The 27,179-nt window shown below is 43.6% G+C and overlaps 1 long non-coding RNA gene across 1 annotated transcript; it reads right to left on the reverse strand.

Moving 5' to 3' along the window:
* Window positions 1–1,368: 1,368 nt before the first annotated feature.
* On the reverse strand, window positions 1,369–26,119 carry LOC128804118 (uncharacterized). Its single transcript, XR_008435943.1, has 3 exons — window positions 26,068–26,119; window positions 18,102–18,242; window positions 1,369–2,743 (listed from the first exon to the last, which is right to left on the reverse strand). It is a non-coding gene; the product is annotated as an uncharacterized LOC128804118 (long non-coding RNA).
* Window positions 26,120–27,179: the final 1,060 nt, after the last annotated feature.

The raw sequence follows: 27,179 nt of genomic DNA on the forward strand, positions 1-27,179 counted from the left end.
TAAAAGAGAAACATGCTTTTATTTTGTCTTGCAATATTATCACATCTACCACACAAGACAAACACAAGTCTGGTATTAAGAGGATGGTTTCAAAAATGACTAAGAATAAGATACCTTTTTCCTTCTTGCCCTTTTTATTTCTTTTTTACTTCACATTGATGTGGAAGTTGCCACCAAGAAGATTCATTCTGGTGAACTACAGCCACTTTCTCCTTACCACTGTTGTGCTGTGAATTCAGTATCACCAGCATCTTGATGAATAATGACCAGAATATTTTTTATAATTAAATAGTCATTCCATGTTTATGACATTGTTGCACAGCCATGGGGAAAAGGACTGTAATAATTACATTATAGATGCTTCTAAGCAGCTTAGTGGAGCATAAACTCACTTGTGCTATGGGATCCCAACAGCTCAAGAACCTTGGGGTTTGGCCATTCCAGGAATATCATTGCAGATGGTTTGTGGGCTCCAGGGAGGCCATGTGAACATTGTCAGGCCCCAGCAGAGGCAGTAACAATATAGGGACACTGCTTTTGACACAGACAGTACTATCTGCAGTCTGCAGAGGACCACAGAGCCTCCATATGGCTCTGGGAGCCACAACTGAGACTATAGGGAAAAACTCTGTCCACAGGGTTTTACATGTGCGATCACAAGGATTTATTGTGATGCTTTAGATTTCTCCAGTAGATTCAAAAGAGGGAGGGAATCCAAACAAGTGACATTGAGCAGGATCTCTTATAAAGTACTTTCTTCTTCATCCTCTCTCTAGGTCAACCTGAGCTAATTCCCCAGACTATATTCCACACAAGCAAGAGAAACTTAGAAAACAATCTTTATAATGTGGATTGGAGACAGAAAGTACTTAAAATTGTAGGAAGCTAGACATGATATGGTGATCAATTCAGGCAGTGGTGACAAACTTTGCCAGCCTTTTTCCTTGGCCAGGCATAAAGTATGTCCCTAATGGTCACATTTTCTCATTTGTCCCACTGCCGTTTAATGGCTCCTTCACACAGACAGCCAAGTATCTGGACTCAGTTGTCCATTCACAACCTGTGGTTTGAAAGACTCTATCTCTCAGTTTGGAAAATTATTTGGGGCCAAAGCTACAAGGTAGGTGAGCAGTACTTCTGCTTTACAGATACCTCCAAGTGCCAAATCCATCTTAAGTCACTTCACCATGATTTTCAGAAGAATTTAAATGTCTATCTAGCATAAGTTGTTCATTTCACTATAATCAGAGCACTTTACAGCTGGCACAATGCAAAGCAATGACACCTAAAGCACCTGTGGGAAAGCAGGAAAATGGTGATACAGTTCCTAAATATCTGTGCAAAGAGCAGATCCTCTTCCCCATGAGCAATCCATACCAAAATCTTTATTATTGAAAATTCCATCCCTGAAAGTATTCAAGGCCTGGCTGGATGGGGCTCTGAACAACCTGGTCTAGTGGAAGGTGTCCCTGCCTATGACAGTGGGATTGGAACTGGATGATCTTAAAGTCACTTCCATTCCAAACCATTCCATATTGAAAATTCCATCCCTGAAAGTATTCAAGGCCAGGTTGGATGGGGCTCTGAATAACCTGGTCTAGTGGAAGGTGCCCGTGCCTATGGCAGTGGGATTGGAACTGGATAATCTTAAAATCACTTCCATTCCAAACCATTCCATGATTCTATTGGACAACTGAGGAAGACCTACCATAGTAGCCCTGCCAGAGCAGGACTCACCAAAAGCACTATTACAAAGCCCATCACTGCAAGGAAGGTGATACCATGGCTGCAGAGCATGGACTGCTTGGGTTGGCTGGCTGGGCATGTCACCAGTAAAAGACCTGAACTGGTCTGCAGACCAGTGTGGAAAGCTGTGGACAAAAGCACAGCTCCCCTGCTCAGTGGAGGAGGGCAGTTCTGGACAGCACGCACTGCTGCAGGCTCTTACTGATGGAGATGGATCCTGCCTGACCCAATAGAGAGCTCATGGTGCCAAATATTCCAGGGAGGGGGAGCATAGTGCCAAGAAGAAATAAGTAATTTTAGTCACTGAAAAAATTGAATTGCTTGCTGCAGAAGCTCATTAACTACTGTCAGCTACTCATTAATGCTTGATCTAAGCAGAACCAGGTGGTGGCAACCAGGGAAAATTAATTAGGTCTAACATATTATAACACTGATAGGGTTGTTACAGCATCAGTAGAAGGCCAATACACAGCTGGCCCCTACACCATAACAATTGATTAATGTTTCAGGGCAAGCAAATAGCCTGAGGGCTTCCTCTGGAATGTATGGACAAAGAGCTTCCACTGCAGCCTCTTCTGGCTTCCCTTCCAACAGGGACTCACTGACATTGCCAAAGACTTTGCCTTGCAGTAGAATAAAGGAATGCAGTAGGGCATCAGCTATAAATGGCAATTTGAATATGTCTTTAAGCTGAAAAACTTTGGGATAGGCTTTAAATGTGCAAGAGAAGCATGAAATGCTGGGAATCTGGAGTAAAATCTATCCCTAACAGCTCATATGACGTCCCTGTCTGAAGCAGAAACTCATCAGTGACGCCACCAAACCCTGTTTGACCTCTGCCCGACTTATCTGCTCCAGAAGACTGTTCTGAGCAAAACTCATGCTGGACTCCAAGGAAACATTTTCTTTAAGGTCTTCTTGCTTCTTTCTTTTTCCCAAGAAAGGATGTTGCCACTGTTCCATCTGCAGTCAAAGCTTATCAGGGGCTGTTCATTACCTTCAAATCAAAGCACAGGGCAAAACTGTACCAGTCATCAGCATATTTAAGTATTACAATGGTCAAACCTATGTCAAACACCCATTTCTTTCTCTATTTTTTAACAAACAGTGTTTTGAACACTGTCAGCCTGATGACTCACAGAACAAATCTGAAATGTCTGAGGGCAAATGCTTATCTTAAGTCCTGTCATCTGAAATAGAGGTTTTGGACAGGAGCTGTAGGATGCAGGAGTCACCAAAGCACCATTTTTCCTCCCCTGATGGTGTATTTATTGGCTGTACTCTGCTTGGCTGGATGCAATTTGCTGGGAGTCAGTTGCTCATTAATGGTAATACATCTCCAGTAAAATATTAGGCAAATATTTTCTAAGCTATTAACTCCTCATCTGTATATAATCCTTCTTTAACAGCACTGGCATTTGCTGTAGGTAAGTATGCTCATCAGCTTACGATGAAATCTCACAGGCAGCATATCCAGAGCCTCTTTTCTCATCGGACACCACATCATCCTATTTTAGAGATACCTTCGAAAACACTATTCTGAGCCTGTGTCTGCTAAACAGGGAAAAGCCCTGCTGATCCCCAGCTCCAAAGGGATTGGCAGAAGGCCCATGTCCAATCAAATTATCTTAGATGTTTGCCTGAGCATAGTCCATGGGGTAAAATGGACCAGCAAATGGATTTGGGGAACAGGTACAGCCTATAGATGTGAGGCACACGGATCATGCCTTACTCAGCTGGCTGGATGCGGCGTGGGTTTTCGCTCTCCCCGGCTGCACGCGGCTCTTGGGAGCCCGGCTGTGGCGTAGCTTCCACGTGCTGCCGGGGTTTGCTGCCGCGGGTTCCCGGACACGGCTCCGCGTCTCGGGCGCGTGGGCTGGCCAGCCTCTGTTACCGTGCGCTAGGGACCCAGCAAAGAGGAAAGGAATTTGTCCATTTACTCCGTGCTTGGCAGGAACGGTTTATTGGTCACGTATGGCGCAGTTCGATGGAAAGACGCGACCGCTCCCGGCACTCACATGGGAGAAAATGGCGCCTGACTGCCGGCGGGATAGGGCTTTATGGAGGGGCGGGGCGAGAGGATCCACGGCCTGCCGCCCAATAGGGGCGGCTGCCATGGCGGTGACGCCAGCAACAGTGACCAACCAGAGAACCCCGCAGGGGCAGGCACCGAGCCTCGGGCTGAGCAGGACCATGTGGCTCGGGGCGGCCAGCACGGGGTTTCCCAGGGCTGGACGGCAGGGTGGTTACAGGAGCGGCACAGGGGTAAGATCCGGCAGCGGGCAGCATGGGGCCAGAAACCACGGGGGAGGGGAACAACGCGGGGGAAACGCAGGATTACAGAACTTATTTTAACATAAATTAAAAACCCTAATCTAAACCCAAACTCCGGGATGCAACATCTCCCCGCTTAATAAAATATAAAAAGAAAGCAGTGGTGTTGATTCAGTCTCTCAAGCGGTGGCCTCTTCTCCCAGCTTCTCCTGCTGCTGCAACTGCAGTGACTGCTACGCAGGTGGAGAGGGCCTGGAGATGGTGCTGGTGCTGGTTCTTCTTAGGGTGTTTAGGGATAGGGAAACTGGGACAACTTTATTACAAACATGGGGATTTGGGACACACACAGACTGGGGCTTTGGGGAAAAACATTTTTTAAGGAGATTGTAGGGTCCTTTTTCTTTTGCGTCGCCTGCGGTTTGATGCAACCCCCCGATTGGTGGGGTCATCTGCCGCACTCAAAGGCACCCTGATGTTCTGAACTACCACCTGCACAGTTACTTGATAAATCACAGCTCCCCTTAAGGTGCTGTGGCCTGCCTTACTTTTATCTTCACGCGAGGCAGGTGCACGTTGTTTGTTCAGTTTTTTGGGGGAATGGGGTCTCCCTCCCCCTCTCTCCCCCCTCCCACTGTCCCTGGGGGTGCCCTGCCCAGAAATGGACATTGAACCACAAAATGTCCTCTCTGATTGCAGTGGAAGCACTGGCGTCTTGCTGGAGGCTGCTTCGGGCCAGCGTTCTTTGGAGGCACGGCATCCAAGGCAGCAGTGTTCATGGATGCCGCTTCCAGGACAGACTTGTCCTGAACCTCTGATCCCTCTACATGCCTCTCATCTGTCGGCTCGACCCGTTCCACGGAATCTGGAAAATGCTCAGAGACCCACGTCTCCCTGCTTCCCTCCCTCCCGGGTCTCCGGGATCCATGGGAATGTGGAGGCAGGGGCTCCGATTCCCCCCCCTCTCCTTTTCCCTCCCGCCCAGACGTCTGGGGCCCATGGGAACTTGGAGGTAGGGGTTCCCGTCCCCGCCCCTCTCCTCTTCCCTCCCGCCTGGCTCTCCGGGGCCCATGGGAAGATGGGGATAGGGGTTCCCGCTCCTCCCTCCCCCCTCTTCCCTCCCGCCTGGATCTCCAGGACCCATGGGAAGATGGGGACAGGGTGCGGGCAACAGGACGGGGGCTGCCTCCCTCAGGCAGCGGGGTGGAGATGGCAAAGCTCTCCCCGGTGGAGGAGGGCGGAGTCGATGACTCAGCAGGGACGACATGCAAAGGACTGGAGGGAACACCCATTCGAGGGAGAACAATGGGTGAGGGAGTAACCTGAACTCCCGAGGGGGCGGCGCCCACGCCCACAGGGAGGCATCTGGGGTTTGGGTCAAAGGCGGGGACACCGGGAACAAAGAACAGAAAGGGGTTGTGGGAAGAAGAGACCCTGCCATGTCGCCACCCTCCATCTTGGGAAGACAAAGGGATCAACCACGTGGCCTCGGCCTCCTCAGAGGAACAAAGAAAGGGGTTTAAAGAAACAGAACTGCGCGGGGTAGCGCCGAAACTGGGATTTTCAACTGGGAAAAAGGGATTGGAAAAGGGGTTTAGGGTCGTGGCCTCAGCGAATCGACCGATCTCGCTAAGGGAGGGACACCGGGGTGGCTTGGGGGAGCCAGGAGCACGGTCCACGTTTGTGGAGCTGCCCTGCGTCTCAGATCGACGGGGTGCCCCCCCTCACCCACCCAGGTTAGGGGAAGAAGGGGTAGGAGAAGGGGATGGGGAAACAGATTCAGGGGGACTAACAGATTTTCTGGATGGTTCTTTCCTTTCCCCAACCGAGTTTCGCGCGGGGTCTGATTTTACTACATCTGAGATTAACAAATGGAATTTAGGGAAGCAGTCTTCTATGGAGGGATCCCTACCGATCCCTTCTGCTAGCCTTTTTCCCACTTGCTCCCAAAGTTCTGTTTTGCGCGCGTCCTCAGTAGACAGACGGGGGAAAGCAAAGAACAACCACCGGACAAATTTCTTAACTAAATTTTTTGGGTATCGGCCCTTCACCAAAAGGATTTCCTTAACTTGGGAATAAAATTCCTTTTGTTGGGCAGATAGCACGGTCCCCATGCTTCTTCCACCCAAACCACCTCACCCCTGGGGCAGTAAAAAAGAAAAAAAAAGCTAAAAAACGCAGGCGACTCCAGCGGCTGCCGTTCGTGCTGCGCACCGCACGTCCCAACCTCGGGAACACGGCCAGCCCTCCCCGTATTAGCTGGACACGTTTCCACGACTAATACTTACCAGACTGAAGTCTCTGCAAAGAAAAGCTGCCACCAGGGTCCGGGAGTCCCGGGAAGTGTTCTTTCTTCTGCCCTCCTGGCTGCGAAAGTTTGCACTTCCTGTCCCACGCAGGACACACTGTCTGGTCCCTCGTGGGCGACGGAGACTTCACTGACGTACTTTGGAGAGCCCCTGCTCTCGGTTTCCGTCCGGCACGGAGCTGTGATCCGGCGCAGACCGCTGCCCGCTCTGGCTTGGTGGCGGCGCTCCCCTCTTGGCGGCGGCACGGCCCCTGGCCGGCGGCGGCGGCTCCCGGCGCTGTTCCTGGAGCTCTGCGGTGAACCTCCGTCCACGCGATCAGCTCAGCGCTGGCCTCAGCCCCACGTTGGGGCGCCAATTGCGGCGTGGGTTTTCGCTCTCCCCGGCTGAACGCAGCTCTTGGGAGCCCGGCTGTGGCGTAGCTTCCACGTGCTGCCGGGGTTTGCTGCCGTGGGTTCCCGGACACGGCTCCGTGTCTTGGGCGCGTGGGCTGGCCAGCCTCTGTTACCGTGCGCTAGGGACCCAGCAAAGAGGAAGGAATTTGTCCATTTACTCCGTGCTTGGCAGGAACGGTTTATTGGTCACGTATGGCGCGGTTCGATGGAAAGACGAGACCGCTCCCGGCACTCGCATGGGAGAAAATGGCGCCTGACTGCCGGCGGGATAGGGCTTTATGGAGGGGCGGGGCGAGAGGATCCACGGCCTGCCGCCCAATAGGGGCGGCTGCCATGGCGGTGACGCCAGCAACAGCGACCAACCAGAGAACCCCGCAGGGGCGGGCACCGAGCCGCGGGCTGAGCGGGACCGTGTGGCTCGGGGCGGCCAGCACGGGGTTTCCCAGGGCTGGACGGTAGAGTGGTTACAGAAGCGGCACAGGGGTAAGATCCGGCAGCGGGCAGCATGGGGCCAGAAACCACGGGGGAGGGGAACAACGCGGGGGAAACGCGGGATTACAGAACTTATTTTAACATAAATTAAAAACCCTAATCTAAACCCAAACTCCGGGATGCAACAGCTGGATTTGGGGCAGAAAAGAGGTGGTCATTTTGACAGCTATAGCAGGTATGTAAGTGAGGCCATGGGCCCAAGACAGAGCTAATGGAGAGACATGGGAGTGGGAAGGTCTCACATTTTTTAGTGCCTGTTTACTCCATTAACCAGCAGAGTTACAGATGGAGACTAACAGGTCTCTGAGCATAAAGTTACACAGGGCAAATACCAATTTCAATGCATTAAAGAACCTGGAGTAAAACACTAGGGACCAGGAAAGCAGTAATTCATAGTCCTGTAGAAGAAGCCAGTTGTTAATTGAGCCTTTGCTCATGGAGACAAATCCCCAGTGGCCACAAATGTCTGCCATAAATAGAGCAGCTGCCTTCCTTTAAGCAAAAATTGAGGCACCACAGAACAATGAGTGCCTGAGAGACTGACACAGCCAAGGCATCATCTCACTGCCCACAAATGCATTCTGAAGGGCCCCTCCACACACGTGTCCCAACCCATCACCTTAAGCCAGCTCCACAGACTCTGCAGAGTAGCTGCAGACTTTTTCTTCCCCATGCACACAGACACACACAGTCTCAGACAGAGCATCCAGGGACACAAATCACTGACCTGAGCACTCTGCAGCATCAGAGGAGCTGCTGTGGCAAGCACTGAGGCAGCAGTGCTGTTATGTCTCTCCCTGGACTGCAAGCACTGCATTCCCACCTTCAAATCCCTGTGCAGAGCCCAGAAACTCTGCAATATTGGTTCTCTGATGCTATCACTTAAGATGTTAAACTTTTATAGGGCAGCCCTTCAAGGTCCCTCACATAGGTACTTGGTCAGTAGGCAGCCATCACAGCCCAGCCTAGGGCAAGGAATGCATACAGTAGATTTTCTATATAGCTGCCTTGAGATTCATGAGATGAAGCTAGAGTCCCCCTGAACCACCCAGCCTGGCTGGAAAGCTTTAGAGCAGAAAGGGGAGCATACACACACTCCATTTCATGAAGGGTTTGCCACTTTGGCTGGACCAGTGTCATTGAGGTGTTGGAGGGACAGGTTATTAGGAATTCATTATCTTTAGACCAGCTAGAGCTGAGTCTTCCCAAATTTTCCATAGAAAAATAGCCAAAAATTTTACACTTTCTACCTATTTGTTATATGATCTTGAAGGTTTCCTCCAACCTAGTGATTGTGTGACTAGGGAATTCTTCTTCATATGATGTGTGCCTACAGGGCAGGGAAGTAATAAGGTCACCTTACACTAACACACTATCTGCACAATCTCTGCTATGCAAGGACCATGTAGGCAAGAAATAATTTAAACTACAGCACCTTTATTGCTATTTTTTGGCCAATTATGCAGGAAGTCCAGGCAGGGAGCAGAAAAAAAATATATTAAAGAGTGATGTTTAACTGCAAAGGCCATAAGAAATACCTTATTTTGAGGGGCAGAAAAGATAAGAAGAGAATATCTAGAAGCAGGTGACAGAGGAAGGGCTTGGCCATACACAAAGAGGGAGGAAGGGGATTTTGAAGCCAACAGTCCATAGTGATATCAAGAGATTTTAGTGAGGTAGGGGTTGGCCTCTTGTCCCAGGTAGCAAGTAACAGGACAAGAGCAAATGGCCTCAAGTTGCACCAGGGGAGGTTTAGATTAGATATTAGGAAAAACTTTTTCATTGAAGGAGTCATCACACATTGGAACAGGCCCCAGGGCATGGTAGAGTCATCATCCCTGGAAGTATTAAGAAAAAGGAGTAGATGTGGTACTCAGGGACAGGGTTTAGTGATGAACGTGGTGTGCTGGGTTAATGGTTGGAAAGGCAGTGACCTGACCATGGTGATGGCACCATTTGCCACCAGGAAGGAAGGGTGATAATGAATAGCTGCACAGCATCAAGTCCCTTATATGTCATGTATCCAAATTCCAGACAATGTTATGGAAACTGGAGGAAAAAGAAGAGAAAAAGAGCCAACACATCTTGCCCATTTTTGGCCTATCCTAATGTTCTTGAGCTGGAAGGCTGAAAGTTCTTTGAAAATAATTCAGGCTCCATTTCACATGAGTAAAGCTTTACAGGCACTACATTAACAGATTAAATTACAGTCAGGCCAGAATTTGGCCAAAACAGTGTGCTAAGCACATCTACTCTGTCTAACTCTGTCAAGAGACCTCCTTTCTTCACTCCTTGGCTGTTTCCCTAGGTTTGCAGTTACAGTGGCATGGTGGGTCTTGCTACATTAAAGTTGTCCTGATCAGTCAGGATGAGAAGGGAGGGGAAAAGTAGTACAAAAAGTCAAAGGGTTGGTAGGGCTATGAAAAGCTGACTTGATAACAGCATCAAGGCTTCAATGAAACTTATCCTAAATCCACACCTTTCCCATAACTTAGAGAATTGTATCTTTACTGACTACTGATGTCGCTAGTCCTGGGACTTGTGTAAGAACTAAATTACATGGACAGAATTCAATAGAAGGAGGATGATAATAACAACAGCAACAATAACAAGAAAAATAACAGTTTTCTGCTCAGTTTGAAATTTCATGGGTTTGGCTGCATGCCAAAAAGAGATGGCTAGTTGAATGTACTTGAATTTTCCATTAAGAAATAATGCCCCCAAAATGTCAGTTCAAAAATATCATATATTTGACACTCAGGACTCAGAACAGATAATTTCATATTGACAGACCACAGCAAACCCATTCTAGCTGCTGGTTACTTTTTTTTAATATAAAAACAGCTTTAAAAATATCTGTCTTTTGGTCGAGCTAAGATACTCTGAGATAAACCAGTGACTAAGGAGGAAAAAAAAGTTTATTCCAGACAGTGTGACCAGCTTTGCTCAGACCCCTGAGAGCCTTCCACAGTGGAGATAAATTTTATTATGTGATATGGGCACTCACTTGACAGAGAGAGATTTGTGAGCCATTGGTAAGAGACCATATCATACACTTAAACAGATCAATTCCCATCCAACAGTGACAGAAGGAGACAAATGAAAAATGTGTTATATAGCAGGGACTACAGACTTTGACCACTACAATCAAATAATGTTTATTAGATAAGTGGGCTGGAACCAAGAATATCTGAGAAATACTAAGCACTCCAAAATCAAACACCTACTGAAATTTTTTTACTAATTGTGTATTTTTAAAGAATCCATATTTTTTACCAGAAAACAATAACTCCCGCAGAACTAGAAATGAAGATAGCTCAGATAAAAATGTTTGGATATGTTTCAAGTTGCAGGAAAACAGAGCTAAGGTGACAAAACAGAGGGACTCGTAGAAACCAGCCACCCATAGTGATTGGCCATGTTAGACATGCAGAATGAATTATGAGACAGCAAAGAGCAGTCAGATTAAGGGGAGACAAACAGTAAAACAAAATCTGTAAAATAAGACTGAAGGTTAATTTGCTAGAAACCAGCATAGTCAAAAGAGGAAGGGGTAGGAGCAGAGAATGAGGCTGCCTAGAAATGGGTCTGTTTGAAGAATAACCCCTAGACAAAGGCAACCAGAAGCTTGATGGGCTGAGACGACTGGCACTCTTCTACACTATGCTGTGAATGCAATCAGTGCCTTCAAAACTTCCAGAAGACACCACACCTGACTGCCCTGCTGTCTAGTAAACAGCACAAAAATTGTTTCAGAGCTATGAATCTTCACTTGCCCTTTTTTTTTCTGCTCAGGAATCCAACAGACTTTCCCATAGCCTAATTCAACAGGCAGTATGACTAATATCTTGCTACAGATACCACAGTTTGACCCACTTGAAGATACTTACAGCAGCCAAATCATTGTTTTGCTTCTGCCTCTTCCCAGCTGAGCCTCTGGCCCCTTACTAATCCTGCTATTTAACATTCACTATTTGCATATCTAGCCCAAAGCTAAAATTTCTTCCAAAATGGGTAAAGGAGCTGTGCAGTAGATGCCAAAATATTCACCTCTACCACTTCAATCATTGACAATGACCACTAGCACTAAGCATTAATCACAGATAGCTAAATGAAGGGATTTTTTTTTTTTTTTTTTTGGTCCATGGTCAAAGCAAGCACCAGAAGCCCAGTCTCTGTCCTGTCCCATGACACAAACCCAGGTAGCATCACAGAGCGATGGTGACTTTATGAAGGACTCTGGCCCAACAACTCATCTCAAGAGTCTTTAATACAAATGCCTTTTGTTGGGGAAGGAAACCCAGTGTACACCCCCTCACCCATCATTGCCTCTGAATTTAGCAGTAAATGTCCTTACACATGACAGATGTTTCTCCCTATTCATCAAAGATTCCCTTGGAATTTCCCCTCTCTGACTTAAAAACCCATAACTTAAAAAGTACACTGCAAAATGGTTCACATTTGCATAACGGCACTAACACAAGCAAATCTGCCTTCCCGCACCAAATCCAGGCATGATCTCTTGACTGCTTTTTCTTACTCTTGTGTTACAGTCATAATAAATAATAAAAAATAATTGAGAAGACACCCTAAAACTCTACTTTCAAATTTTTCATCTGAGGTCATCAAGGGGTAATACCATAAATTTTGACGTCATAATTTTCCAGACATAAAGACTGGTAAAAGAATCTAAAGGACAGCATTATAGTGATATGGTCAGTCAAGCCCTGTAAACTATGAGAGGGTGGGAGATATTGATGGGATTTCAGAAGCTTGAAAAAACTCTCAAAAAATGTCAGCAAGATGTTTTGACAAAGAAGAAATTTAAGATGACAGGCATAAAAATCATAAAAATAAATATCTGTTGAAGTATAAGGTGCCATTTTTCATCAGAGATCAAGTGAAGCTTAGTCTGCATGTGTTTTTCTTACACCAGTACACTTTTACTGTTTCTCAGTTGGTTTGCAAGTGTAATAGTAAGCTTTTGTTGTTTTCTGCCAAAAATTGCCTGGCAAGCTGCTTTTTCAGCTTGGGAATGCAGCAAAAAACTGTTGTTTACCTATCACACATTTTTAAGATGTGGAATTTTTCAACTGATAATAAAAAGTGCCAATCATATTTTTAACTGAGGAAACATGGTCCTGACTGCATTCAGGTTATGTCTTTTGTTAGTTACTGCTCCCCATCGGTGACATATTAGTGCCAGAGCTGCAGGCATATTTCAAGTTCATTTAAGTTCACCAGTGAAATTTAAGACTAAAAATGGTTGAAATTCTAGTTGCAGGCTAGAAATTCAGGAAATCAATTTTTTTTTTCTAATTAAATAACTCATTAGTTTAAAGGCAATGCCACTTCAAAAAATCCAAATGACCCAGTTTGATATGTGATGTCCAAACTCAGTGGGCAGAAGAAAAAGACCTTTCCAGCCATTCATCATAGACTCTATCCTGGCTGGACAATTCAAGGTGGTTCTGTTGATGTTTCCCTCTTGCTTGCTCTTAAAAGCATCCAGTCCTAATAAAAAGTCACTAAACACTGGTCAGCTGATGCTGTCATCAGAAAACAAGAGAGGGAAGGTATGTACTGAGAAGGTAGTGCCTGAAACTCTTCCAGGGATTTATTTGCACTATACACTGGCATTGCTGTGTAGTCCAGAAGAATCAATAAACTCAGTGAACAGGAGTCTGCCAGAGCCCCTGGCAACAATGAGAGGTTACATGTTTCAGACTTTATCCAGGAGTGTGACAGCTGCTGTATACAGAAATACACACTCCCCTGATGAACCAGAATATACTCAGAGGGATTTTGCAGATACCTGCCAGGCAGCCACATGAGCCAGTTTGACCCCACAGCTCTGAATATGCAGCTTGGGACTTCCAGACACTGCTGCAACCACTCAGCTATGAGAGAGGGGCTAATAGCTACATGGGTGAGTACACGGGGTGAATCTGCTATCACTCATTACAGTTTGATTCTGTTAACAACAAAACAGGCTATTCCTAAGAAATAGCTGTGATCTGTGTCTCCTCCAAATATCTGCCCAACAGTGAAGATCACCAAACTCCTGGGACTGTCCATCTTTCTGCAGCAGTGTCAGCTTAAGCAGTTGCCTCTCTCAGCCCCTTCTTTTTCTGCCTAGAAAATTCAATTTTGTGTCCTTTTCTACACAAAAGGACTCTCTAGAATAGTTCACACCATGAGAAGAAGCTGAGGTAGACTTTATACGGTCTTCAGGCAACTACAAGTGGCAAGGAGATCTATCTTTAGATTTAGATACCCCAGTGTATCTGAGCATCCAACATTTATGACTCATTTCCTTCTCTGCAACTCAGACAGATACCCAAACCCACTTTTCTGCAGAAACAAAAAATCTGTGCAGAATTTCGTGGACCTCACCAAAAGCACTTAATTTGCTGTGGTGCTCTAAAAAGTATGAAAACGTATAAAACTATCCCTAGATGTCCATCTGTACTTGAATCCCAGGAAAATCAGTTCATCTACAGATAAGTAAAGAAAGATCCTCTTTGGGGCTGAGTTGGGAATTGAGTTCTGTCTGCTGTACCTGATCTTGAAGTTTGGCCAGAAAAGACATCCTTCTGTCTGAGATTTAAGAATGAAGGAAGTTGACCTGACTTTTCATAAATATTCTTTTCCCTCTGTTTCCTTCAGAAGATTAGATACACCCATTAGGCCTGTGTTTTCCTGCCTGTGCAAGATTTAAGAGAGAAGTAAAAACTCCACCATCTACAAGTTTTTAAATTTATAGGCCAACATTATGGGAGAAGAGGAAGCATCTAGTCAGAATGAGGAAAAGACATTATACTTGTGTAAATCAACAGCAATCATAAAACAGCTGATACAAAGAAATTTACTGATGTTTTTGCATTAAATTTCAATATTCCTTCTAACTTCACAAATCTCATTGAATGACATTATACTTGCCAAGGCTGCCAGCTTTTAAAGCCTCTAAAAACCTAATACCTAGTACCTCCATAGGGTGCAAAATAATTTAAAATTAAAGAATGGGTCACAGTATGCATCTTGCCTGATCTTGAAAGACATTTTCATGCAGCTTTTACACTGATTTAAGTACTTCTGTAACTTTAGACCCTTACATTCATGCAAGCCAACATACATCCCTGGTCACTTGTTTTCCTAGGACCAGTGGGGCTCTTCATGCAAGAGGCTATCTCTTACTGGGTGTTTCCATAAGATCAAGACCATGTTCAGTAACTTCATTTCCCAGTGGCCTCAACAGCTTCTGGCATATCAAGGACTAGTTGACTTTGCAGTCAAGCTACTGTTTCAACCCATCTCTGCAGCAGAGATGTAATTGTGTCCCACAGGAAATGCATTAGGTAGCACCTTGGTAGGTGTGGATATTCTCAGTTCAGTCAGAGAGAAAAGGAGAAAGATTTCTGCCAGGCTAAGCCTCGGAAAAAGTCTGGGAGGAATGTAAACCATCTGTTATCTTGTTTTCTGTTCATATTGTTTATAGATATGTTCTGCCACACTGACCTAAGTCCAGTGTACCAATCAGGTGAAATATTTTTACTCTAAGACCAATTAAATTAGTCTTCATGATGTTCTCTATAAAAGAGAGATGTTCTTTGAATAAAAGGATCATTCTTTGCCTTCTGAAGATGGAGTCATTTCATTCCCGTCCCTGCCTCAACAGCGACAGTAGGGATGACTCAAAATGGAAAACACAGGCATTTAGGAAAATAAACAGGACTACAGAAGCACTTTATGGATCTTGATGAGTCCCACTGACTTCAGAATTGTCTTCACTTCATAAAGACATTCACATACAAATTTTCTCAGCCATTGCAATTGCTATTTCTTAATTCACACAGGTCCTGGCCATGGAAAATTCTTAGGCATGTTCTCATTGATTAAATGAGATTTCTGGAAGCAGAGCTGGTCTGCAGATAGACCATCCAGTGACCAAACCACATTTAATATTACATCCACAGAAGTGTCTAAAGGGAAGAGGTAGGTGAGCACTGGTCTGTTCTGCCCAGCCCCGGCTGTGCAGTCATCTGTCATCACTGGTTCACCATAAAACTAACAAGAAGCCTGAGGATGGAAAAGATTCAGTATCAGTGACCCTAATCCATGACTGTGCCCAAGAATGTGTGAGGGTAGGATTTTATTCGTGTGCTGCTGAGCAGTATGGTCAGAAACAAGGATTTCTTAGGTTTATAGAGCTAATTTTAAAATGGATTAACACAATGCTTCCTGTATTCAGAAGCATTCAGGTTGTTGCTTTTGTTTGTTTGTTTGTTTGATCCAGCACCCAGTGGATGATGTATCTTTTCTTGGGTGTTTTGGGAACCACTTCTTGTCTCTTGCCTCTGGATATCAATGTTGGATATCAATGAACTGATGTTGCTTCCAGCATGGAGTTCTCTTGCTATTGAAAAAGCCCTCTGCCTGACCTGCCTGCCTCCTCCCTGTGCTGCTGAAGGCTTAGAGGAGCTAAACCTTCAATCTCCTTAGGTAGATAATAAATTGAAACTCATAATGCCTTGATTCCATTCTGGCTCCTTTCCATGTCTCAAGTTCCCCATTGATATGTGATATAGACAAAAGCAAATCCAAAATTATTTCAGGCCTTATTCAGAAGGAAGCCTGAGCTTCAAATTCACACTTGTGTAAGATTATGCTGAGTAAGGACAGACAGTGATTTCATACCTTCCCTTGCCAGACCACATGCCCCAGTGCAATGCCTTTGAATGAATACAAACCTAAGTTGCATTTTGTCTCAGTATTATTCAGGTTTTTATCCAGCATAGAGCAGAGGGTTTCAAAACTGGCTGTCAAAAGCTTATTTTTTGTCCTTCCATGGAGCCATTAACTTACAAAACTAACTCCCACCAAAAAAAGAGTCTCAGTCTTCAAAAACTGAGCACATTCTATTTAATATTTATTGGCCAAGCCAACTCAACTGCAACAGATTTGAAATATAATTAACTCTCACCAGATGTAACAATTTTGTTTTCATCTCAGCATCATCCAGAAAGATAAGAGAATTTTGTCCTTGAAATATTCTGTCCTTGAAATATCAACAAATACAAGCAAAAGCATATGCAATATTATTCAATCAATGATGACTCTTCTGATCAGCATGAGTAGAAGGGGTCACCTCGGCAAATGTGTGGGGTGGTTTTAGAAAGCAAAAACCTGATTTGAATGCCCAAACAGTTGTTGCAATTGAAGATGAATTATTAAACACATTAACACTCACAGTGAGCAGTGAATTTGCAGAGAAACAGACACTGAGCAAATACACAGTCTGTATATTTTGGGATGCAGAGCAGAACAAAACCAAATGAGATCCTGGGGGAAATTCTCAAGAGCTGAGTCAGCTGGACATTTCCTGCAGCTTTCTCTCAAAAAACTTTTTTTTTCCCCCAAGGAAAATACACGAAGGGGAAAAATAGAAAAGAAAGATGGGAGAGTGCAATATTGCCCTGCTGTGACTTTTTTCTTTATTTGCCAAAGTCCTTATGGAAAAGTTCATGAGAGCCATGTGCATTGAGACTGACAGACGATTCAGAGCTCTTACTCTACTTAACTAGTTGGGTGCTCATGCTAATTGCACATTTAGCTCTTTTTCATTTGCTGCATTGCATTAAGGGAAGCCAAGAGTACATTATGTATGCAAAGTCAATGGCTTCTAGCCTTGGAAGAGCAATGGATATTGCTGCTCCTGTTGCCTGGTGAGCAGGGTGAGCAATTCAGAGGTTTCTGCAGCCTCCCACCATCTTCTCCCAGGATGCCCTTGAGGGTCCATGACTGGGTGGCCAAGGCCTTTTCTGTACTCAGTTTTCATAGCATGTTAGAGACCACCCATAAAGCTACTCATGTATCCAGGTTTGGAAACATGCTGGAGAAGCATACCCAGTATGCACAGTGTGCTGCAGGCTGCAGCACTGGAATGATGGGACGTGGACAAGGAAGCAATGGTAAGGAAGAGGGACAGAGCCCCTCCAAAAAAGCTATCTTCCCATCATGAGGAATCAATTTCATTTCCATTTTCCAAAGCACTGGAGAGACTGAACTGAGTGGAGAAGGAGGAGCTACTTTGTCATACCAGGTCTAGGGCAGGAGGTGCCCACAAACTGCCACAGTCTCTCTGAGAATGAGATGGACCCTTTAAAGTCCTTTCCAACCCAAACTATTTGGTGATGAGGATGATGATGACACCTTGAACCCAGACACTGTCAGGGATGATAAGGCAATGAGGATAACTTCTTGCTATCCCAGAAGCCATTTACAACCATGGGAGAAAGACTGAGTCAAGATTTTTATAACCCACAATATCCTGAGATGGCAGTAACAGCCTCACTGCTGATCTGTTATTGTTGAGCACCTTTGTGCTTTCTCAGGTACTGATGTGAATCTTGCAGCACTCTTGCTCATGTGCATGGGTATAATCAACAGCAATCAATGCTTGCCAGAGGTATCTGATAGGAAGGTTACAACTACTTTCCAATATTAATCTCCTATGTGCTGTAGTGCTTCTATTGATTGCTACTTCATTAGCAGAAGGCAAGCCACAAGATGAACAAAGACTTATAACTAGGAAATGAGGGTTTGTGTAAGCTGGGTTATCCACCTGTAATTCTCTGCATCCCAGAGACACTGATCCTTTGCAGAAATACTCTCAATATTTGTTGCTCTCATTTCAACATCTAGTTTATTACATGTGTGAAAGCTCAAAATGCTATAAGTAAGGCAAAGTGACATTCTTGTTTTAAAATGTGAATTCTGTAATTTCATACTGTGCTTACTGACTTTTGAAACATTTCTTACACAGGTAAAATTTGTGCATTTAATTCCATGTCACTGATTTTATTTTTGAAACAAATCATGACTTGCTTACCTTCCCTTGGGTCTTGCTCTTCGCCACTACCTACCTATGTGTGGCGATCAGCCTGGTTGTATTTTGTTTCCAAGATGAAATGTTAGGGGTCTTTAGGGCACTTGGTAACATTGTCTGTGCTTTATTTCTTCCACCTCCTCCCTATAAAACAATGACAGCAATACTAACTTTCCTCATCTCTTTAGTTTTCTTATATTAAGTGCACAAACACTGTGAAACAGAGATAGACCTTTAGCACATGTTTTTGTAGCTCCAAGCAGATGCAGCCGTGATATCTGCTGGGGCCAGGAGACAGCACAGTTACAGAAATGATAATGTTAATGCACTGCCTGTGGGGGTATTATCTCTCACTGAGGGAGAAAAGGCTTATGAAAACTGGCTGAATTGTTGTTGCTTTCATTGCATGTTGCAGCACTGCCTCTATGCTTCGTACAAATGCAGTGGCAAAGGAACATACCCAAGCAGAAGTAATTGGTAAATTATGCAAACTTGTTAACCTCAGTTCTGCATCTATGCTGATCTCCTCAACATTTGTCATTTCTAAAGGCTTTTTAGGGTGCCTGGTCCTCTCAAAGCAATTCCCACCAGTCCATCTCTGATTAAACCCATGCTGCTGTGCTCCTGTGAAGCAGGGAAATTGGTGATAGCAGGGAAGCAACAAGAGGAAATTTCAGTTGTATTGTGAGTTTCTTCAAGTTGATTCAATTTCCAGGGTAGTATTGTAGATCAATTGCTTGATTTATTTAAAAAGTGGATTGGATAAAGTAGTGGAAAATGTATCAGAAAATAATTTTGTTCCTGGAGGATAGACTAAGGAAACGATGAAGCTTGCTTGAAACTCTGACTCTTTCTGTTCCTTTTCTTATCTTCTTCTTATCTATCTAAGTAGAGCACTATTGCTACACTTCTTCAGATGAAGACTAAGAATGAAGAATGCATAAGAAGCAGTGAAATCTCTTTTTACTCTAACAATAAAAGCTTCCTAGTGGGCAACCTGGACAAAAGGAGAGTTTCTGAGAGTGACATGAACAATAATAAGATTGTATCTGCTGGCCTCATCCAGCACATTGACCTAGTTCTGATTTACGTGGCTGACATGGAGTTATTCCTGATTTAATTCCAGCATAACTAAAATGGCTCAGGAATAAAGGTGATATATCTTGAATACTTCCTTTACCTGCTCAGAATCCATATGCCATTTTTTTATATCATTGCTCATGCTTGGCTATATACATAAAAACAGTGAGGGGAGTCCACACTGGACTCTATTTACAACAAAAATATTTGTATTCTTACCTGATATCTTTGTCCGGTGATACAAATTAAGTAATTTTTTCAGTCTGATCGTCTGTTCTACACAAGCAGGAAGAACAAAGGTTTCTAAGCAGACTAATGCTGTGCAAATTGACCTGTGCTGCTCCTCAGCTGAAGACCAATGAGGTCACTTGAGTGACTTTGCACTTGGGTGACAACCCCACTCAAGTAGCAGCTCCAGAGAAGCACAAGGGCCAAGCAAGATCTCTGTTCCCCGATGTATTCTACAGTGCCCCTCTGGTAGGAAAGGGGTGGATGCATTCCAGAATCATAGAATAGTTTGGTTTGGAAGAGACATTTAAAGGCCATCTATTCTAGTCCTCCTACCATGGGCAGGGATCTTCAACCAGACCAGGTTACTCAGAGCCCCATGCAACCTGGTCCTAAATGCTTCCAGGGCTGGATCATCCACAGCTTCACTGAGTAACCTGTGCCAATATCTCACCACATTTATCATAACCAATTTATCTTATATCTAATCTGAATCTACCCTCTTTTATTTTAAAACCATTGCCCCATGTCCTATACTACAGGCCCTACTCCACAGTCTGTCCCCATCTTTCTTTTAAGCCCCATTGAGGTACTGGAAGGTGCTGAAAGGCCTCCTCAGAGCCTCCTACTCTCCATGCTGAACAATCTCAGACCTCTCAGCCTTTCCTCGGAGAAGAGGTGTTCCATCCCTCTGATCCCTTTTGTGGCCCTGCTCTGGACCCACCACAACAGATCCATGACTTTCCCATACTGAGGAAATGAGACCTCATTCACCTAACGAAAGCTTTACTCAGCTCGGGCATATTGCTTATGCACACATTCATTGCAAACACACGTTAGGGGCTTGCAGTAGTGCAACCAAAGAACTTGTTAACTGGTGCCAAGGAGAGCTGAAGGCACCTAATCCAAAGCAAAAGTGAAGAAGGCACCTAATCCAAAGCAAACCTTACTTCCTTTTAGGCACCAGAGAAGAGAGAGGTTAAAAGGGGCAGGCCATAAGTTTTCACTTCTCTCTGAAATTAAATTCTGTACATTAGTTTGTCCTCTTACAGTCATGGAGCATGGCAAAGATTTTACACAAGCAGCTCTGCAGTGCTTCTCATGTGTGGGTGGTAAAGGAAATTCCTGCTCCTATCATGAGCTTAGAATGACAACTACAGTTCTCAACCTTCAGTTTGTGAACAAGAAGTGAAGAGTAGGTGACAATAAGCAGAATTGCCTGTCAACCCCTTGTACGAGGACATTTCCTTAAATAGGATTTCTTTTCAGAAATAAAAGGTTCCTCAGAAAGCAGAATGCTTTTGTTTGAGGACACTTTTGATTATCACTAAAGCTGTAAGGAAAAATGCCTTGAGGGCAGAAAAGTCCAGTTTTTTGGGTTTTTTTTTAGCAAGCAGAAGTAATTCTCTTCTTACAGATTTTAATGTTATCTCCAGCTACCTAATAGAAGATTATAGAGAAGATGAAGACAGGCTATTCCAGGAGATGCACAATGATATGCAAAAAGACAATGAACACAAGTTGCATCACAAAAATCTCCAATTAGATACATGAAATTTTTTTAGCTCAAGGATGGTGAAACATTGTAACTGGGACACAAATAAGACTGAATTTGGCAAAGCTACCTGCTTCTCAGGGACTCTTTCTGAGTAGGAGGTCAAATCATATGATGTCCAGAGCTCTCTTCCCACCTAAATTATTCCACGATCCTGTGAGTCTTAAAGTCACATACATTGAAGTTATGGGCTCAATTTATACTTTTTCTTACAGCAATGTAACATGAGGTTCAGTTTCTTGTTTTGCAACTCAAAATTTGAATTTTTTTAGCTACCTTTTGCAAGGAACTGTGGAAGCACCTACTTAATCTCTATTGGAACACTAGCAATTATTTATGTGCATCATTACAGGATTGTTCTATTCTGTATTGCTGTGTAAAGTCTGGGGAAATAATTTCCACCCTGAATTACTCCTATTTTAAGTAGAGAAAGATAACAAGGAAGATCCAAAGTAAATTCTCTGTAATATGCAGTGTGCAAATGGGGCTACAATCTCAATTGTACAATGTCGGTCGGACAAGAATTAGTCCTCTCTGCTTAGCAGCAGACAAGGACCTGAATCACCCAGTGCACCTCAAGGAGCCAACACAGCTGCTTGCTGTGACTTTTAAAGCCTCAGGTTGCCCAGAACAAGACCATCAGTTTTAGAGTGAGACTTTAGTAAGACTGGCTCCTAGGCAGTGGGCAACAGGATTAGATAAAAGATGGACCTGGGTTGCCATCCATTGTACTGCTTTTATTTTTCTGGCATCCAAGTGAGGACTGGGAACACTGAATGGTATCCAGGCTGCCTACATTGGTTTCCAAGATTTAGGTGGAGTTTATTGCCTAAATCCAAGAGCACTTCTTAAATTAATGGCTGCTTGGAGCCCTTTTGACTTGTACATAAAATCTAATGGCACCCTGGTGTTAATGCAGTACTCATTAAGCACCTAAAGACACCTAATCAGCTAAGTGGGAACCTCCCACCAGAAATCTGCAGCTTCTCAGAGAAAGAAGTGAGTGCCTGAGGTCCTTCATTCATTTGGTACATCCAAAGGACTTTTGGTGCACTTGAGCTGCTTTGGTCAAAGGAGGTCACCTATCCCATAGCAGCTAAAGGACAAAAATCATTGATGAGGTTTGAACTTCCAAATCAAAAACATGCTGAAGAAAATGAGTCCTTTTAAAAACACAAATGCACTTGTTCGTTATCAATCACAATACTAAATTAAGAGAATGAGAAGAAGATTTGTACCTATTAACTATTATTTATGTCAACACTTCTTTGCTTTATTGTCTTGTTATGAAAAATTCAGCTAAATAAGGAGAAATCTCTTACTGGGAGCTTAGCTTCCTTCAGGAAGTACTTAGAATGGGTCAGGGTATTCCCCAGTGTTTGTTTCAGCAAGAACACAGTTCTGCAGGTGCATGGAATTGTTAGTACTTAGCTCAGACAACAGTGGCAAAATTTTACTATAGAATATTTCTGATTAATAAGTAAATCACATTGATTAAAAATTATATAATTAGAAGACCTTTAATAACACTTTGGGAATTTAGGACTGGGCTGAGCAACAGCAAAATTATGATTCTGACACCCTATCACTACTCCATCTAAATATAGTAAAAAATGTTGCCTTTGGCTTTGAAGGGAACATAGCAGGTTCACAATATCGTCTCATGCTATTTTCCTCGACAACGTAGAAAACCCAGCTTCTTATCAGCTTCTGGCAGAGAGAAGATTCAATTCATAATGGTCAGGAATCAGTTCTGTGAAATGCTCCAGTCCTATCTTACGCTTGCTTCCACAAACAGATTTTTGAGAGGATCCAGAAAGTTTCTCACCAGTAATGTTTAACATGCGGTAAGATAAAGACAGTCAAATCTCTTCCTCCAGGCTATTTGTCCTGGAATCAGGAAAAAAACTCTTCCCACTCATTACTGCATAGCTGACACATTAAGGATATTTTCCACTATTTAGAAGCATCATCTACTGTTAGGTCTGATGAACTAGTAAAGGATTGAAACGTATTCTCCCATTCATCAGCATATTCTGCTGCTGTTAAGTGGTGCAAGAATTCTTCTGCACTGGTAGGTAAGAAAAATTAAGAAGACAATGCAACCTTACCAGGAAAGACATCCCTGGTGTAACCTCCTAAGGGATAGATACTCATTTTGCTCTGATAATGCAAAAATTTATCCTATCTCTTGTAAACAGAGATTGCAGAGGTGTTTGCTGGCAGCACAGACCAAAGCATTGCCATCACCTGTGTCATTCAGAAGCAAAAAAAAACTCTGGCTGGCAGCAAAGGAAGTCTCCTTTGTCTACTAATGAAACCTTTTGCCATGACATTTGCAGTAAGTTGCTGTATTATGAAAGCAAATATTACTTTCTATTCATGGTTAACAAAATAGCACACCTCATATTTTGTTGTACAAACTGCCAATTACATGATTCACGGAGAATCATTGTATATTGCAGTGTCTTTCCATTCTGTACAAAATAGACTTTCATTCAGTGCTTCTTTCCATATTCCACATGTTGTGACTGTGTCTGCCATCAGGTCACAGGGTCACAGAATCATTAAGGTTGGAAAAGACCCCTCAGATCACCAAGTCCAACCTTTGGCCAATCACCACCTTATCAACTATACCATGGCACTAAATGCCACATCCAGTGATTTCTCCAACACCTTCAGGGATGGTGACTCTAGCCCTTCCTTAGATAGTCCACTTCAATGTTCAACAACTGGTTCCATTAAAAAATTCCTGCTGATATTCAGCATATCCAGCAGATATACCCCACTACTACATAATGACTTATAAGCTCTCTGTTCTTCTATGTCCTAAAATTCACTTACAATTTGAACAAAATTTGAAATTCAGTGTCTCAGCGACTTGTACAACAGAGTTAGAGTTGGAAACTGTCCTTGACCTCCTCTGGAAATATGAAGATTTCCACACACACTATTAGCACACTTTTGCCTCTAAGTAATCTGGGCTGTACAAGACTTTGAGCTGAACCTAGTTTGCTAAAGGAGGTTGGGACAGAAGTTTAAATGCCCAGATGGGCGGCGGGGGGGGGGTGGGGTGGGGAGGAAAAGGTGACATTTAAATCAACTACTTAGAGCAAAATTTAGGACTCCTTATTAACAGAAAACCACAAAATGTCACAAAAGCTCTATACCATGGGAAATGTAGTAAAAATGCTCTGGCAGGGCAATATCTATAGTGAAATCCACACAGGCTCTGAATCACATCATTAATATGGTAACACTGTTTGCAATTTCCCCACGATGGTAACTCTTCTTCTCAGAAGAGGAGTAGGGAATTTCCATCAAAATATTTTTGATTAAGAAATAAATCAGTTTCTGTATAATCTAAGTTTTTGGTGAGATTTTCTTTTCTCACTGGGACCACTAATGTTGAACAAGTTTTAAAATCTTTAACTGCCTGAGCTGCTGCAGTATCTCTTAAAAGACACAGTGCAGCTGATTTACCCTGTGGGCTTGATTAGCACATTCATAATTCAGCAATGCCTCAGCTCATGCTGGAGCACAATAGCACATCCCAGGACATGGATCTAACAGAACCAAAACCCTGTACAACCACCTTTTCTCCCCTGGACAGTCTCTATCTGTTGAAAACTGATGAAAGCAAATGTTAAATATTCAAATATTGATATCAATAACAAAATTTCAAATTTAAAAAATCAAATTATTTGCATTTCAAATTCATAATGAAGTCAACTTAATGAAACCTTGAAAACAAAGCTGGGATTTCCTGAGGGACCAAACCAAACCAAAGTCAAAATGCTACAAATATTCAAACACAACTCATAAACAAACTATTTCACTGCAGCAGGCAGTGTACATTATGGCCAGGTGTACATTTTTCACCAAAATTACTGCACCACAGGATGAGATGCCATGGGTGAGTGGAAAATTACAAAGATAATGTGGCAGAGGGGAGACTGAGGCAGACACTTCCTTTTTCAATATCCAAACTATGATTAAAGACTTTTCCTTGGAAGGTGATGAAATAAAATTGAATGAGTCTGAAAGAAGGGAGAAAGTTGGCAGATTGGCAACAAATCAAGACTAGGCAGTAACCACAAATGATCACAGGAGATAATGGCACAGTGAGCTTTACTCCCATTTAAGCAGATGTTTGATGTATTGTCTCTACCTCTGACAGATCCAAGGGCGCTGCTGTCTTTGTACATTTTGGCAAAACTTTTGTCACTAACCGTCTCAAAAAAATATTAATGAGTTGGCAATAACTGAATCTTTCTGACTTCTCTCATGAACCATCGTAACAATATCTTGGTCATATTTATTTTTACAAGCTTTATTAGCTTGAGCCACAAAACAAACCACAGTAAATATTTCTGAGAAAACAGACAATATTTCTGCATTCATTCCACAAGGGAGTAACTAGGGCTAAGAGCAGGACAAACAATGTTTTCCAGCTACAGTGGTTGTAAGGGAATTTAATCAGGTTCTGGGTACGTTTTAGACAGCAGAATTCATCTAGGATGAATCTCACTCCATGGAAATAGTAGTGCTTTAACTACAACCCTGAGGATATGAAAAAAGTTTTCTCTCTTGGGATGAAAAATATGTGAGGACGTTGGGGCTCTAGCAGCTAAGGCATGGGTTTTTCATATGTCTAAAGTGTTTAAAAAACAATAGTGCTTTTTTTTTGAGTTGTACAAACAACTGTGTGTCTGAAAGTTCCTGTATCAAATTAATCCATGCTCCCTCGTTGTTCATATAAAAATGCTGCACATCTCTGAGTGCAACTGTACTGAGATCTGAAGTGAATTGACTCTTCCTTAGTAGTAGCTGAGGAGGCCCAGCAGGCTTAGGGCCTTTTGGAAAGGCATTCTCCACACTGAGAAGTGGCATAGAATTTGGCAGACAGCCATTGAAGCACACTGCCTCCACTGTGGTATCATCCTTCTCTTGCCATCATTGATATGATGAGGCTGAAAGGCCTCCGTGAGGAGCAATTTTGTCACTAGGCTGAGTATCATATAAAAGATGCCCAGTAGAAGTAAGGAAAGAAAAGTGAGATTTGTTGCATCTGTCTTAAAGAGAAGGACTTAACTGGACACTCACCCATCTCCATTTAGGTGGCTCTACTTTTGCAGTTTCTCACAGATAGGTGTCTAGAGTCATTTGAGAGTCAATTATGGTACCTCACCTGCTGGCTTCCATATGCTCTGTGACATAATATCCAATTCCATGCAGATGGAATCTCAGACACCCTAGAGTTCCTCAGAGGCTAGCAGTATCTACAGGTGGGTAACTGAACTGAGACCTTTGAATTCCCTGGCAATCAATGAACAGTGATTCCATACAGTCAACGGCCCCTGAAGAGTGATTCAGATTACCAGATACTGAGTATCTGCTTTGAGATGATTCCTGAAGGAATCCACTGATTCTGTTAGGATCCACTCACTGTGTTAACCAGGGCCAGGGTTCAATTCTTCAGGATGCCCTCTGTTACTTTATACAACCTAGGGTGTCTGAGACATGCAGTAATATGATACAGCATTTACACATTTTTGGAACAGCAGCTGGAGACCAGATGGGAACCAATGGGGCATCTCAAATGTACTGCACACCTATGGATGAGTGGCTGCAACGAGCTCTTATCACAGAATCATAGAACACTGAGTTAAAAGGGATCTTAAAAGGTCATTTAGTTCCAACCCCCCATGCCATGGGCAGGATCCCTTCCACAAGACCAGGCTGCTCAAAATCTTTTAAAGGCTTTTTAACCTGGCCTTTAACACTTTCAAGGATGAAGCATACACTTCTCTGGGAAATTTGTTCCAGGGCCTCTCCACACGCACAGAAAAAGTTTCTTCCTAATTTCTATTCTAGTCTCTTTCAATTTGAAGTCATTACCCTATCACTACATGTCCTTTTGAAAAGTCCCTCTCTAGCACTCTTGTAGCCCACTTTAGCTACTGGAAAGCTGCTCTAAAGTTGCCCTGGGAGCCTTCTCTTCTACAGGCTGAACAACCCCAGCTCTCTCAGCCCATCTTCGCAGGAGTTGCTGCAGCCCTCTCATCATCATTTGACCCTCCTCTGCACACACTCCAGCAGGTCCATGTCCTTACATTGTGGATCCCAGAGCTGCACACAGAAATCATTCACTCTGAATGCTTAGAGACTGAGTCCACCTGAAAACTCAGAAGTGCCTTAGGCTGGAGCTGTACTCC

The sequence above is a fragment of the Vidua macroura genome, chromosome 2 (genome assembly GCF_024509145.1).
Source record: "Vidua macroura isolate BioBank_ID:100142 chromosome 2, ASM2450914v1, whole genome shotgun sequence".
NCBI classification, from domain to species: domain Eukaryota; kingdom Metazoa; phylum Chordata; class Aves; order Passeriformes; family Viduidae; genus Vidua; species Vidua macroura.